We start from the raw sequence: 16,852 nt of genomic DNA, 5'->3' as shown, positions 1-16,852 counted from the left end.
CCTCCTCTCCTCTCTCTCTCTCCATCTCTCTCTCTCTCTCTCTCTCTCAAGATCTCTAATCTTCCATCTCTAGCTCCTCTCATATCAACTCAACCTACCAACAAAAATTATCTTAAGAACAATATCGAGAGCTTAGAGAGCTCAAATAAAGCCCCTATATTCAATCTTGCTCATTGTTGTCCATGTACGATATTTCAAAATACACAAATTCAGCTAATACAATTACATTGCATTGTAGGTTAGTTCAATCAGAATAGACGTACATCCTGAACGCATTAGAATATCACCAAATGATTGAGTATACAAATTAGTGAATTTTTCTGGAGTAACAATTCCCATGGCAGTGCACTTGATCATGTCACTGCAAATGCTTCTTCGTAGTAGAACGAAGAGCGGAAATTAATCATCCAGTATTTAAGTTGAAAAACATATAGTCATTCTGTACTAGTATGATATCTTATGCTATAATGTAGTGATCCTTATCATCCCAGCATAGTTTCTATCGTCTAGGAGATAATTCAACGACTCATTACGATCAAAAGTCAAATCAAATTTTATAATAATTATACTTCTAATTACAAGATTAATTTAGGCATGCATGTCAATAACTCGTTCAAGGATGATGAGGATCATCCCAAACCAACTATTAATTTATAATTAAAAAATAAAAAATTTGCCTTAAATTATGATTAGCTGCCATTTTTCAACATATGAACTGATCATCAACCTGTATGATACAGATCATATACAATTGTGAATTAGTTATGAATCACTCTTAATTACAGGGAATGTCCTAATTTGAGTTTTCTATTTTTATGCATTGTCTAGTGTAATAGAAATCATCCTATACAATCAGTCAAAAAATCTCTAACTTCACTAAACCACTACCTTGATGTGTGTGTGTAAGAATACTAGCTTGGGGTTCACCTAATGATAGACCTAACTCAAAAAGAAAGAAGGTATATAAAAAATTAAAATTACAGACTACAGACTAACCCTAGTATATTCCAAACTTGAGCTAATTTTGCATTGTAAGTGAATTTGTGGATTATAAACAGGTTAGTAAGCAGGGCAAACAATATTATAATGTAGTAGTACAGCAATAGAAAAAGAATAATAAAATTTTTATTATCAAAATCACAATACTTGGCGCCTAGATTTGCAACACAGATATCGTAAGTAGAATGTTCTATACAACTATTTACCAAGAAAGAGTTTTATATTACTCAGATAATTTGAAGTACCCCCCCCCCCTACCCTTAAGAGTTAAACAGAGGTTGTAACAAAGAAGTAGAATATGAACATACTGTCTCTTACTATTATCCATCCTGAAATACTTCTACTAAGCTAGGTGAGTAGGAAATATCCTATCCAAACTATCCCAACCCCTAACTTTTTCAAAGCTTAATGACAGAGAATTCAAATATTTTATAATTGAAAGAATATTTAAATCACATCACAAACAAAATATTGATCTTCGTATGAAACTTCAAATAGCATTAACAATGTATAATGAATTCAAAAGTGTCTGATTTAGCTTCTACTTTGAACTTCTACATGAAACACGCGCGAAAGATGATGATATGTAACATACAAAGAGAACTTCAGTCGAACGCTTTCTAGCCTTAGGGCTCTATCTGGCTCCATCGCACCTCTTATTCTGCAAGTACAAGCCACGCGATTAATGTAAGTAGAAGCGTACCAATAAAATACCAAGAGCAAATAAAATAAGAACAAGTTTCAATATTTTAACACAATATAGTCAGCAGCTAGTACTAAATAAGCACATAGCATCAATTCTATCTAAACTATTCTGAAGCATTTCTTAGCTCTGATTATTCTTCACAGCACATCGTGCAAGGTCATATATATATCAGGCTTTTAGTATACTTATAGCTTCTTTAAATTCAAGTTGGTAAGTTTGTATGCCCGACTTTTAGAGATTAGAGGAAAATTCTCTCATTCAAAGAAAGGTCAAAAAATTCTCATTTTTAGAAATTGAAGAGAAAGCCTAATGGTCCTTATGTACAACCTTTCTAAGGCTTACCTCATTAAATGACTTTCAACCTTCTTTTAATTATGTGTGGTCTATCTCCCATAATACATGCACGTATCTACATTTGCCTTTTCATTTACTTTTTCACTATAGAATTTACATTACTTATAAAACGATCTTACATTTTCATAATGACATAACAATATTACTTACAAAAAATACTTGTGAAAATGAACTGTATGAAATAATGATGAGACAATGGAAATAAGATGACAACGCATCAGATCATGATAAATAATGTTGAGCATACCAGAGAAAATCGATATGAAGTTAATAAATTTTCCTATACCAACAGTTTGTGTACTCCCTCATTATGAAAATGATTTCTTCATAGACCTCTCATTCCTTTTTCTTTGTAATACAATTATAGAAGGGATTAATGCATAATTCTCTTTAATTTATTAATCGAAACTTTAAATGAAAATCATAAATTTGGAATTCTTTACCTCAATACCAAATTTCTTCTCATTTGACCCAACTTCTATCTTTACCTCTCCTTTCCCAAATGAATTCAACAAACTCGATTCTATCAACCATTATTTCAAAATTTTCTTTTTGAATTCTAACAACTGTTTTTAGCAAAATCTAATTTTTAGAAAGATTGATTTAAGCAAATCAACTAATATCCGTTTAACCTAATTTCAGATACCATAATTCATCCATTATATTTTCTTACTAATTTCCAATACATATTCTGATTTTAACTATTATATCCAATAAACCGACCCTCAAACTGTGTTTTCAATAATAACAACATAAATCATTCTTATCCTTTCCAAACCTTCTTCTCTTCTTACCTTACTAATTCTAAAAAATTTTCAAAACATCAACGAACAAACACCTACACGCAACAACCCCGTTCTCTCTATGCTTAACGGACTATGCTGCTCCTTCGAATTATCAGAAGCTATAGCGGAATGGGGAAGAACTGAAATGGTAAGTGCTTTAGTGGTAGGATGATTATAATATAATAAATTTTAATGTACATCGCATTTCCGCCTAATACCATTTCACATACACACTTAGTAGCAGGTGCAATCTACCCACTGGCATGCTTGGTAAGTGGAATATAGTTGCTAAAGAGCATTTTATTAATTATACTGCTATTGTTAACGCTTAATATTAACCTTTCAATTAAAAATTTGTCAGTAACTTTCATTTAAAGTAAATTGGGTAATAAACTATCAATTGATTTAAGTTATTAATGGATTTATAATATACACTTTAACAGAATATAAAAATAAAAATAATAAGAATTACTTTGATGATTTTATAAAAAAAAAATTGTAAATGGTAATTTGGAAAATTGTATACTTAAAATCATGCTTTATATTGCTTGAATTTTTTGGTATTATATCATAATCTTGTTTTATATATGAGTTTAAATTAAGTATCATAGATTTGGCCTCCTTTTTGGTTTTGCGTTCCACTATTTGATGGATTAATCTCCTTCATTTGCTTTATGATGTAAATTGTTTTTTGGCAATGGCCTCTATCTCCAACTGTAACACTATGTCGGGCATTATTAATACTAATTTCAGCTACAGCGAGCTCCATATAATCTCATGAAAAAAGCTTCCCCTCAACTTCGTTCTCCTAATATCCCAACCACCCCTTTATATGAGGCCCTTCTAAATTTTCTCCCTTGCATCCTCTTATTACTATTTGGGCATTCCATTCACCAACTGGAAAAGAGCTCCAGCGATATATGATTTTTCTCTTCTTTGGAGAAGATTACTAAAAAATTATCTAGTGGAAAGCTAGAGCTTCTCTCTTTGTAGGTTGTGTGTAGTTTTTCTAAATTTTACAATGTGCAAAATTTTGTGTGTATATTGATTACAAGGCTCTAGATTTCAGCCAATGTCAACAAACAAATTTATAGAGGTTAATTTTCTCCTAAATTTTTTATGCTTTGGTGACCTTCCTCAGAATTAGAAAATTGTCTTATATCTTTGGAATAACACTTGCAAACCTAAACATTTTGGAGAGACTTGGTCTCTCCGACTCTCCCACCCCTTCATTTGTTTTTATATACTCTTTTAATCAGTAGGCTTATATGTTGCCCCCTCCTATTTCAAGTGGTTGTTGTTGCGAGATATACATTCCACTTAGAAGCTGTATCCTCATCACACCTTCCCATCTAGAAAAAGTTTTTTCTCTTACTGCTCCTACTTGCAAGCTAAGGTTTAATTTTCACGTTACTCTATGTAGCTTAAAACCCTATTTTCCCTGCTCTAGGAACCAACTTGTGCAAAGTAGTAGCTATATTGCAACTCTCGTCTTTTACCTTGCTCAATTCCCACTAAATGCTTCTTTTAACAGTTTTAATTGATTGATCCAAATTGGTTCTCCTCCTACTTTGGACGTGTAATATGTGGATACTATTTGAGTACTAAAATATTCTATATTTGAGCTCCTATCCAGGGCCATAACTAGGGAAATGAGTTCGTTAATTCTTTTTTCCATCTTATATACATGGAATTTTATAAAGAAAGAGCCTTTATGACCTAGAAAAAAAATTTTGTGTGCACAACATCATCATGAGGTTATTCTCTATTATCGCTTAGTTGGCATTCATCGGGGGTCTTAAAACTGGGAGCCATTGGCAAATAAGAACATTCATAATCCTCCTGCACCTGTGCTCTCGTACCACTCATTCATTCCTTAATGTACCTCAACATCTGATTTTATGAATGTGATTTTTACATTCTCATTATCTCTCATCTACTCACCTGTCATATAAGAATTTTTTTTACCTCGGATGAATTATTACTAACAAGATACATTTGTGGCTGTTGGAGAATAAGTTAGCTTCTCTTCTCTGAAATTTAAAAATCCTTTTTTACCCTTATTTATTGTTGCTCAGATAACCATATTACGAGGCATAATGAGAAGGAATTTGGTAGCTCTACGTTGGAGTTCTCATCCAACCATGTTTGCACAAATAAAAAAAGCAATCAAGGTTGAAGAACCCTAAAATGGAGAAATTCGAACCTATTAAGGATGGTTTAAATTTCTATTGGTTGCCACTGTTTTCTCGCTCTGGAAATTTGTTTGTCTGACTTTTGTTTTCCAACCTATTGTAAATTTCTGGATGAGCCTATTGAATGTTATTGGTATTGATCGATGCTTGGTTTTGTTGCTTGGAAGTTGTCAAGGGCATTAAGTCCTTTTGGAACTTGCTCTTAAGTTGCTACATTATGATGCATTTTCTCGCTGTGCCCCATTCTGGTCTCTGATGCTATAAATATTCTTCATGCCTTTCGTTTTTAGTTTGGTGGGATTTTTTACTACGCCTGATGATGGATGATATTTAATGTAATTTCATTGTTTCCCTTGGACGGCCCTACATAGCACCAGGGGAAAGAATCGGTGCCTTTCTAACTTTATGATTCGCATTAATCTAACTTATCGTGAGTCTAGGCATTTGAGATTTTTCCCCCATTCTTTTATTCTTTGAATTGGTTTTTCAAATTTTAATATTTTATTTATTTTTTTAATTTTTTTTTTATTTTTTTTTTATTTTGCAATATTTTCAAGTTTCAAACTATATTAAGACATTTTTTTGGGCTTCACCGTCCTCTTGATGTGGAACCGAATTATTTTTATGTCAGTGACCTGACGTGCATCTACGTTTCGGACGCCAATAACATGTCGCCACATGGTCTTACTCATACCGCGCGCCACGACTTGACCGGATGCTATGTTCGCGTATTGCTCGGATGCTAGTATTCCCTTACTAAAATGAAAAATATCGCATGTTGAAGACCAATTACGAGAAAAACTGGTAATGCTCAGTATTTCTCGGGTTATTGCTCGTGTATTGGTCTTCACAGAATGATATTTCCTCGTTATTGCGAGAAAAATCGACCCTAATACCTAGCAACACTGCGAACATAGCAAATCCCGTCTCTGTTCCAGGTCGGGTTGTCGGGCCGCGCGGTAGTGGTTTTGGTATGGGTAATAGTAAGAACACCCGTGGCATCTTTACTGGCACCGAATATAAAGCTACGTCAGTGACTGACCAAATAAAAGTCCTCGATGTGTGATCCTCTGCCTTTGTTCTAAGCTTAGCTCAATTTTTATAGCCATCTTATAGCTTATTTTAGCTTTATCGTTTTCTGTCTTTCATGATTTTTTTGACACCGTAACTTATTCTCTTTTAATGAAATGAGCCCTTACTTCTTTAATGAAATGAGCTTCTTCCCCTAATTAAAAAAAAAAACATGTAAAATCAAATTTCTCAAAAATCAACGTGTGCGTACGTGAGAAACTGCCAAAAAAAATTGCCGGAAGCCGGTACGTTCAACGTTAAACGAGACCAAAAACGGAAATATGTTAGCTGCGTGTAATTCACCAAACGCGTTTTATCTTTTACTTGCAGCGGAAAGGATTTCTCGAGGTAATTTGGGTACGGAATACGTTGGATTTTGCGGCCATGGCGAATCGAGAAGTAAAAAGAAGGAAAGCGGCGCCTTCTCCTTAATCCCGTAAGCCCAGTTATGCAGATAGCGTCTTCTCACTGGTCCCAAACCCAGGGACCCGGCCTCCCAAACCTATGCGCCGGCTGTCGCTCGCCGGCCGTCCGCAGTTCCGTCGGATTGTGGTGAGGAAGTATTCAAATGGGGGACAAGAGATGTTTCCCTTACGCTGGCTCACGGGGAGACGTCATAGGCGAGCCGTTGCTGCGCGATCAGTTGGGCTCTGGCCTCTTCTCCTGTCTCGTCCCAACGATGAGTTCGCAGCACGAATCTCGAAAGTTTGTAAGTCTGCTGTTTTCCAAAGATTGTTTTTTTTCCCTTTTTGGGAAATCTCCTACAATATTCGATCATCATGTTATACGTTACCTCGAATGTATGGGAAACCGATCAAAATTTCTGCTTGAGCCTACCCAACCAATAGAGTTAGGTTCAAGCTTTTCTCATAATCATTTGTGCGGAGTTACCTTATATTGACTCCACAAAATAATCGTCCTCTTAAATTTTGACGGAGAAAATATTATAAATATTGTGATCTGTAATTCCGGAACGTTGAACATTTGTTAAAATGAGCCTAATGAAGGTTATATTAGAAAGTAAAGAAATCCGAAAGTTTACTAAAACTAAAGATTTCGTTCGTTCTTGATTTCATAATACCCTTTTGTTGCAGCTATTTATCTTCCTGATACTTCTTTGTCATTTCATTTTCATTTTTTAGAATTGTGTTGCAATATTAGAATCAAAAATGTGAATTAGCCGTCAACATTTTCATTAATTGAGACACAGAAATTTCTCGGGCTTGATCAATCCTTTCAAATATCTGGGAAGTCCCAGTTTTTTTTTCTTTAATAACATTATGCAGTACCAAAATCGCTAAAAAAGACAGAAAGCTTTAGGAATTCAGGCCAAATGCAGTCTACTGTGCATTATTTGCCAAGGGTTAAACGCTAAACATTTCACTTGTTAAAAGAGAAATAAAATCTTAAATTTTGACTTATGGAAACACCTAATTTATTTCCGATTGAAAGGTTTCAGTTTGTTCCAATGCATTTGACAGAATTGTAGATCTGCATATAATGCAATGGACTAGTAATACAAGCCACCTAGACATCTGAGATATTATTTCCCTAATCTTAAATATGCTCGTAGTATGTTATTATTGTCTTTTCAGATAATATAATTTCCTACTTAATATATTCAACTTTAGAAATGATGAATTTTATAAAACTCATTCTTATTTTTGGATGTTTTGAAAAATGTTATGTTCGTCTTTCAATATGATATAATATTCTCTTTGTTATATCTAAATAAAAGAATGAATAAATTTTTCAAAAAAGTTTATTTCTATCTTTAAACACATTCTAAAGAATTTTATGTTTATCTTTCGAAATAATATGCTATTCTTTGAACTATATTTGATTATAGAAATATCAATTTTCAAAACCCTATTTTGATATTAAATCCATTATAGAATACTGTGTCAATCTCTTGAGATTATAGTTTATTCTTAATGCACCATTCGATTACAAAATATGAGAAATCAAAATCTACGTGGTGACACAATTTTTTTCCACCAACAACCTTTGTGAATCCCTCACAACTCTCCCTCACAAGGATCTCTCTCTCTCTCTCAAGCTCTCTATCTTCCTTCTCTAAGCTCTCTCTCAGATCAACTCTACAACAAAAGATTATCTTAAGGATAATATGAGAGCTTAAATAGAGAGCCATCAAAAAAGCCCTAATTTTCAATCTGGTGGTATTGATTGTCATGTATGATTAGTTCAAAAATACAAATTACATTGCACTGCACGGTTAGTTCAATTGAAATAAACAGATCATCCCGTACAATTAAAATATCATCTTGAATAATTAGTATAAAATTAGTGAACTTTTTCTAGTACAATTCCCGGTGATGCCTTATCATCCCATGCAATGCTCTATCGTATAGAATGAAAGGGGTCAATCATCCTAGATGATTAGTTGAAAAACTATAGTATTCGTCTGGTATGATAGGTATGATATGTAGTGATCCCTTATCATCCCATGCATGTTCTCTATCGTCTATGATGATCTTCATCGATCATCCTGTACAATCAATTCGAATCAATTTTATCATAATTATTCTTCTAATTACAAGATTAATTTAAGCATGATTGTCATATATTGTTCAGGATGATGAGGATCATCCTAACAATTAGTATAAAATTTAAAAAATAAAATATTACCTAAATTATGATTGGTGGCTATTTTTCACAATCTGAATTGATCATCCTGTATGATACAGATCATACAGTGTGATTAGTTTAATCACTCTTAATTAATAGGGATGTCCTAATTTAGGTTTTTTATTTTTAATTGATTGTCCAATACAATAGAAATCATCCTATATGATTAGGTCAAAAATCAAAAAAATTCTCTAACTCACTAACCCACTCCTTTGGTGTGTGTGTGTGCAAGATTACTTAGCTTGAGATCCACCAAATACATGTCTTAACTCAAAAAAGATAAAAGGTATATTAAAATTAAAATTACATATAGACCCTAATCTACCCGAACTTGAGCTAATTTGGATTGTAAGTGAATTTGTGGACATGAAAGATTAGTCAGTAGGGCAAACAAAATATATATGCAATAATAGCAATAGAAAAGAAATAATAAAGTTTGTTATTATCAAAATCACAATACTTGGGCCTAGATTTGCAACACAGATATCGTAAGAAGAAGTTCTAATACATCTATTACAAGAAGAGTTTTATATTACTCAGATAATTTGAGATAACCACCCCCCACCCCTTACCCTAAAGTTAACATGGAGTGTAACAAAGAAGTAGAATATGAACAGACTATCTCTTACTATTATCCATCCTGAAATACTTCTACCAAGGCTAGGTGAGTAGGAAATATCCTATCCAAAATATCCCAAACCCCCAAGTTTTTCAAAGCTTAAGACTAGAATCAATATTTTATAATTAAAGGCATATTTAATCACATCAAACAAAATATTGAGCTTACTAAACTTCAAATAATAACTAAATATTCAAAAGTGTCTATTTAGCTTCTACTTTGACTTCTATGAACACCTAAAATATATGTACATAAAAAAAAAAACTTCAGTCAACCTTCCTGCTTAGTACCCCACTGGCTCCTTCCCTTTTTCTGTAATACAACCACTACTAATGAGTTATAGCTCATTGAAATACATAAGCATAATATAAATAAAGAACAAGTTTTCAATTAATTAAAAATAGTATGAGGGTGTATAATAAACATGCATCAATGTCTATTAAACTTTTTTACATTTCTTACTCTGATTATTGTTCAATACTTTGACAAGTCATATATACTATAGGCTTTTGCATACTTATAGCTCTTTAATTCAAGGTTGGGTATGTGTTCCCAACTTTTAGAATTAGAGGAAAGTTCTCTCATTCAAGGAAGGTCCAAATTCTGAATTTTTAGAATTGAGAGAACCTATGGTACCTTATGTATGACTTTTCTAAGGCTTACCTCATTATGACTTTCACCTTTTCTTGTGCATGTCTATCTCCCATATATGAGTTATCTCATTTAGCCTTTTCATTTACTCTTTCATATGATTTACATATTCATAATGATCATTACATTTTCATAATGATCATAAAAATATTATTACAATAAATACTTGATGAAAATGAACTGTATGAAATATGATGAAACTAGAAATAAGACTATCACAATCATATAAAATAATGTTTTCACAATTATATGAAGTGTAATTAAATATTTCCTATACCACAGTTTGTGTATCTCACCTCATTATGAATTATTTCTTCTAGACTCTTCATTCTTTTTCTTTTGTAAACAAATTATAGATAGGGATTTCATGCATAAATTCTCTTTTAATTTATTAACAAACTTTAAATGAAATCCATTAAAATTTGGAATTCTTTACCTCTACCAAATTTCTTCTCATTTGACCCAACTTCTATCTTTACCTCTCTTTCCCAAATGAATTCAACAAACTGATTCTAGCAACCATTAATTTCAAAATTTCTTTTTGAATTCTAACAACTATTTTTAGCAAATCTAATTTTAGAAAGTATTGATTTAAGCAAATCACTATATCTTTAACCTAATTTCAGATACCAGAATTCATCCATTATATTTTCTTACTAATTTCCAATACATATTTCTGATTTTAACTATTATATCCAATAAACAACACCTCAACTGTTGTTTTCAATAATAACAACATAAATCATTTCTTTTCCTTTCCAAACCTTCTTCTCTTCTTACCTTACTAATTTCTTAAATTTTCTAAACAACAACCACAACACCTGCACGCAACAGCCCCGTTCTCTCTATGCTACGACTTCCTGCTCCTTCGAATGTCAGAAAGCTATAGTGGACGGGGAAGAACTGAAATGGGAAGTGCTTTAGTGTTAGGATGCTTTAGTATAATAAATTTTAATGTACATGCATTCCACTTATACCATTTCACATACACTCTTAGTAGTAGGATGCAATATACCCACTACATGCTTGGGTAAGTGGAATCTATTTGCTACAGTAAGCAATTAATGACCCTTTTATTAATAATATGCTATTGTTAACCTTAATTAATCTTTCATTAAAATTTGTGCAGTACTTTCATTTAAGTAATTGTAATAAACTATCAATTGATTAAGTTATTAAATGGATTTATATATACGCTTTTCAGAATAAAAATAAAAATAATAAGAATTACTTTGATGTTTTTTTTTTTAAATGATAAAATGGGGTAACTTTGGAAAATTTGTATACTAAAAATCATGCTTATATTGCTGAATGTTTTGGGTATCATAGATTTTGCCTCCTTTTGGTTTTGATCGTTCCACTATTGATGGTTTTAATCTCTCTCATTTGCTTTATGAGTTTATTGGTTTTTGACAAGGCCTCTATCTCCAACTGTAACACTATGTCGGGCATTATTAATACATTTTCCAGCTACATCGAGCTCCATATTAATCTTGAAAAAAGCTCCCTCATTCTTTCTCATAATATCCCAACCCACCCCTTTATGTGAGGCCCTCTAAATTTCCTCCCTTGCATCCTCTATTACCTATTTGGGCATTCCTATTTCACCCAAAAGAGCTCAGATATATGATTTTTCTCTTCTTTTGGAGAAGATTACTAAAAAATTATCTAGCTGGAAAGCTAGACTTCTCTCTTTTGTAGGTTGGTTGTAGTTTCTAAATTTTACAATGTGAAATTTTGTGGTGTATTTGATTCAAGGCTCAATTTCAGCCAAGTCAACAAACAAATTTATTGGGTAATTTTTCTCTAAATTTTTATGCTTTGGTGACTCTCAGATTAGAAAATTGCATCTTATATCTTGGAATAACACTTGCAAACCTAAACATTTTGGAGGACTTGGTCTCTCCACTCTCCCACCCCTTCAATTTGTTTTTAATTACTCTTTAATCATTAGGCTTTATAATGTTCCCTCCCCTATTTCCAAGTGGTTTGTTGTGAGATATACATTCCCTTAGAAGCTGTATCCTCATCACACTTCCCCTATCTAGAAAAGTTTTTGCTCTTCTGCTCTACTTGCTAAGGCTAAGTTTAATTTCACTATCTATGTAGCTAAACCTATTTCCCTGCTCTAGGACCACTTGTGCAAAGGTAGCTATATTTGCAACTTCAGTCTTTTATCCTTGCTCAATTTCCCATTAATGCCCTTTTTAACAGTTTAATTGATGATCCAAATTGGGTTCTCCCTCCTACTTTGGACTGTAATACGTGGATCTATTTGAGTATATTCTTATATTTGACTCCTCTCCTAGGTGCCATAACTAGGGAAATGATGTCATTAATTCTTTTTCCTCTTATATCATGGAATTTTATAAAGAAGAGCCTTTATGTACCTAGAAAAAATTTGTGTGGCACAAACATCATGCATTGAGGTTTTCTATTTATGCTTAGTTGGCCATTCATAGGGGTCTTAAAACTGGGATGTCTTAGCAAATAAGAACATTCATATCTCCTGCACCTGTGCTCTCGACCACTCCATTCCTTAATGTACCTCACATCTATTTTATGAATGTGATTTTACATTCTCAATTATCTCTCATCTACTACCTGTCATTAAGAATTTTTTACTCTGATCGAATTTACTACAACGTTTTGTGGCTGTTGGAGAATAAGTTAGCTTCTCTTCTCTGAAATTAAAAATCTTTATTACCTTATTATTTGTTGCTCAGTATACCATATTTAGCGAGAGCATGTTAAAGTGTAAACAGAAATAAATATAGTTGTATTTTATTTCTCTGCTTAGCTGGCATTTGTTCATTGGCCAATAGGATATTCTAATATCTATATAAACATGTAAACTGTACATTTCGACATAATGGAAATAACTCTCAGTTTCACATCAACTTATACATTTCTCTTCTTCTTGATTCTGGAGATCTCTTTCTCTATTTCTTCATGGTATCAGAGACCTAGGCAAGAACAGTCGCTACAAAGATGAGCTCCGCCACATCTAATCCCGAAGAGCAATCGAAGATAGAGGAGACGGAAGACTCAACCATCTCATCGGTTCTCAAGTTCGTCGTCTAAAACTTAAAAACGATCGTCTCGATTCAGCTGGATGCCGACAACCATCACGCATGGAAAGCACAAATCGCAAAAAATTTTCGTGCCAACGGTTTTGATCGGTTTCTTGATTCTTCCGTTTCTTCTCCGGTGCCGGTAATTCTTCAAACCGATGGTCGCTCTATTCCAAATCTCCATTTCATTCAGTGGCGACTAACGGATCAAAACCTCGCTTCACCTATCTGCTCTACAATATCCTCCTCCATCCTACCTTATGTAGTGAATCTTGAATCAACGGCATCTATCTGGAGCACGCTTGCATCAAGATTTCAATCTACTAATCGGTCTAAAGTGATTCAGCTCAAGAATGCTCTTCACAACATTTCCCTCAAGAATCAAACTATTACTCAATATCTCTTTGAGATAAAGAAGATTATTGATCAGATATCTGCATCAGGAGCAACGATGGATCCGGAAGATATTCTTCTCTACATTCTCAACGGTCTCCCACCGGCGTATTAATCTTTTAAAACGTCAATTCGGATAATGTTAACCCCTCTCTCACTGGATCAGCTGTACCCTTTACTTCTCAGTGAAGAGATCAACATTGCATCTGATAATGCTCGTGCGGAACTACAATCGGATCCTCACACTGCATTTTTTATGACTCGTGGAAGAGGTCGTCGCTCGAAAGGCAGAGCGTCCTCATCCAATGCGCCGCCACCGCGTTCTGCTTCTAACTCACAAATTACTTGTCAAATTTGTGATAAAAGAGGTCATCTGGCTTCAACCTGCTGGCATAGGGCGAATCTCAACTACGTTCCCAGACAACCACAATCACAGCCCAGAGCTCTTGCTGTAAACACCGAAAACCAATACTCTGAGTGGTTTCTTGACTCCGGAGCTACAAATCATCTCACCAATTCGCTGGACAATATGTCTATTGCAACACCTTATCATGGCTCTGATACTTTTTGTCATGCCCCAAGATCTAACTTGGAAAGAATTTCAATCAATTCATCAAAGCCATTTACCAGAGCTATCTATAACCTTCAATAAAATAGTCTAACAAAAATCTATAACATTTAAAAGCATCAATGTACAGGTCGATTCATATCTCAAAAGTTCATGTACAATACTCAGGAACTACACTACAATCACAAGTACAGAAATCTATCCTGTCCTGAGTACAAAAGAATCACTATCAATCAAAAGACAAAAACCTGTAGATCCGGATCAATTCCTATCTTCTGCTCCCTTGCCCTGACCTGAAAATGTCAACCACATATAATGAGCTTTACAAAGCCCAGCAGGTCACCTAATACCTATAACTAAAATCAAAGCACGGCGATGCTATCAATATGCATGTCAGTCAATCAAATCCATATCAGTCAATGGTCAATGAGTCTATGCAATACGGAAATCCATAGTCAATGAAGCCAGTCAATGCAGCAGCAGGCAAATCGATAAATCAAGCTCAATCAATACACGTCAATCTTGAAGAAATCCGTACACAGAAGAAAATCAATCAATCCGTCAAATAACTCATGTCGAATCAATCAATCAAATCCAATCAAATCTATGCTATCTAGTCAATAAAATCAATCGGAAAAGCAATACGATAAATCTCAATCTACCCTATCAATAAATCAAATGTAGCAAGTCAATACAATGCAGAATCAATAGTATCAATGAGTCTATAAGCAATATCAATAAATCTATAATATCCATATCCATAGCATCAATGAATTTATATAATATCTATATCCATCCTATCCATAATCAATAGTATCCATGCTCAATGATCAATCAATGAAATCGATGAAATCGTACAATACAGTAAATCCGATCAAATCAATAAAGCAGAAATTGATAAAGCAATAAATCCGTATGTCAATACAGTAAACATGCATTTCAATACAATAATACTGAACAAGTACAATCAAATGGCTATGTTGCTGTTGTAGAATCCATATTGCTGTTGTAGATATCCATACGTTGGTTTCTATAAAGAGTCGTCACTCTATTTGCCCGTCGGCCGCCCGTCGGCATATCTATAAACCCCTTATGACTCCCATCCATATATCCATAATCGATGTTTAAAGGAAAGCCCGTCGGCCCACCATCATGTACAGGTCAATTCAATCTCCAACCAACGTTCAACCAGGTTCCACTTGTGTTCTAGTATTCAATAGTCAATTCAATAATCAATTCAATAATCAATATTAAAGCAATCTAGAACAATCATATTAATATTCATACACATATCAATTCAATCTATCAATTTCAGAAAAAAATTGGAAATCCTACGAAATTCCGGCAGAGTAACGGCAGTCTATCAAATTTACACAGAAATCCTGCAAAAATCACTATTTTCCAAATTACAACAGAATATTCACAACATCAATATAAGACTATTATTCTATAGAATCCATATCAATATCTATCCTGATATTTTTCTATTCAATTAAAATCGCGTAGAAATAATTCCAACCGGTAAAATTATCGTAGAAAATACTCAAATCGTGTACAATATTCATATATATAACATTCTAAAAGTTGTGCGGTGAAAGTTGTCTCAATACAAAATCATGTCCAAAATTCGACTACGAAAATACAAAACATGTCACAACACGATCAAAACTCAATATCTCTGAAAATAAAAATAAGATTCGGAGTCCTTACAGCGAGATAAACACTTTTCCCAACAGTGACGTCAGACGAAAAGCGCTCTGCGGCCTCCGGAATCCGGCTTTTCCTTCGCTTTCCTTCTCTTTCTCTCTCTTCAGATATTTTTATTTTTATAAAATGATTTTCTCTCTCCTCAAAACGAGTTGATTTCCTTATAACATCAATCTGATCGTCCTGGCCGATCGCCACATCGTCCAGGACGATGTGACCAAATTCAAATCATACAGGACGATTTTCCAGGACAATACAGGACGATAATTAATTTGCCAAAAACCCTTGCTCTCGGGATTTTGCCATGCACTGATCGTCCCAGGACGATCCAAAATTGTCCAGGACGATCCAAAATCGTCCTGGACGATCCCACTCCAGAAAAATCAGCTGTTTCAATGCACTGATCGTCCTGGACGATCTCAACATCGTCCTGGGCGATCTCAACATCGTCCTGGACGATCCTAGGAGAAAAACTCAAATCTGAGAAGGTAAATCAAAGGACGAGCTCTCACACTGTTACTGTTGGTGATGGGAGATCGGTTAACATTGCCAACACAGGCAATGGTCTTTTACCGACTCCCAATCGTAAGCTATTCTTATCTAAAATTCTTCACACACCGTTTTTACAGTTTAATTTACTCTCCATTTCTAAGCTAACACAAGAAAATGATATTTCGATTATCTTTAATTCTTCTGGTTTTGTGATTAAGGATATGAAGACGCAATAGGTGCTGCTTCAAGGACCGTGTGAAAATGGTCTCTACCCGATCAGACCGATGGAGTTATCTGCTTCTGGACTCGGCCTGGCTGTTGTTTCCGCAAATTCTATCAAATGGCACAATAGATTAGGACATCCTCATGAGAGGGTGATCAAAATTATCTCTCAGTGTAATCCTTTACTTCAAATAAACACTGATCATATAGATTGTATTTCCTGTAAACAATCAAAATGTCATAAAATTGCTTTCGAAAAATCATATAATCGTAGCAATTCTCCTCTGTCTATTGTGCACTCTGATGTTTGGGGGCCGGCTCCGGTCGTATCCAATCAAGGATATCGCTGTTACGTGCTATTCGTCGA

The sequence above is a fragment of the Dendrobium catenatum genome, unplaced genomic scaffold (genome assembly GCF_001605985.2).
Source record: "Dendrobium catenatum unplaced genomic scaffold, ASM160598v2 original_scaffold_165730, whole genome shotgun sequence".
Taxonomy (NCBI): Eukaryota; Viridiplantae; Streptophyta; class Magnoliopsida; order Asparagales; family Orchidaceae; genus Dendrobium; species Dendrobium catenatum.
Note: the sequence above shows the minus strand (reverse complement) of the source record.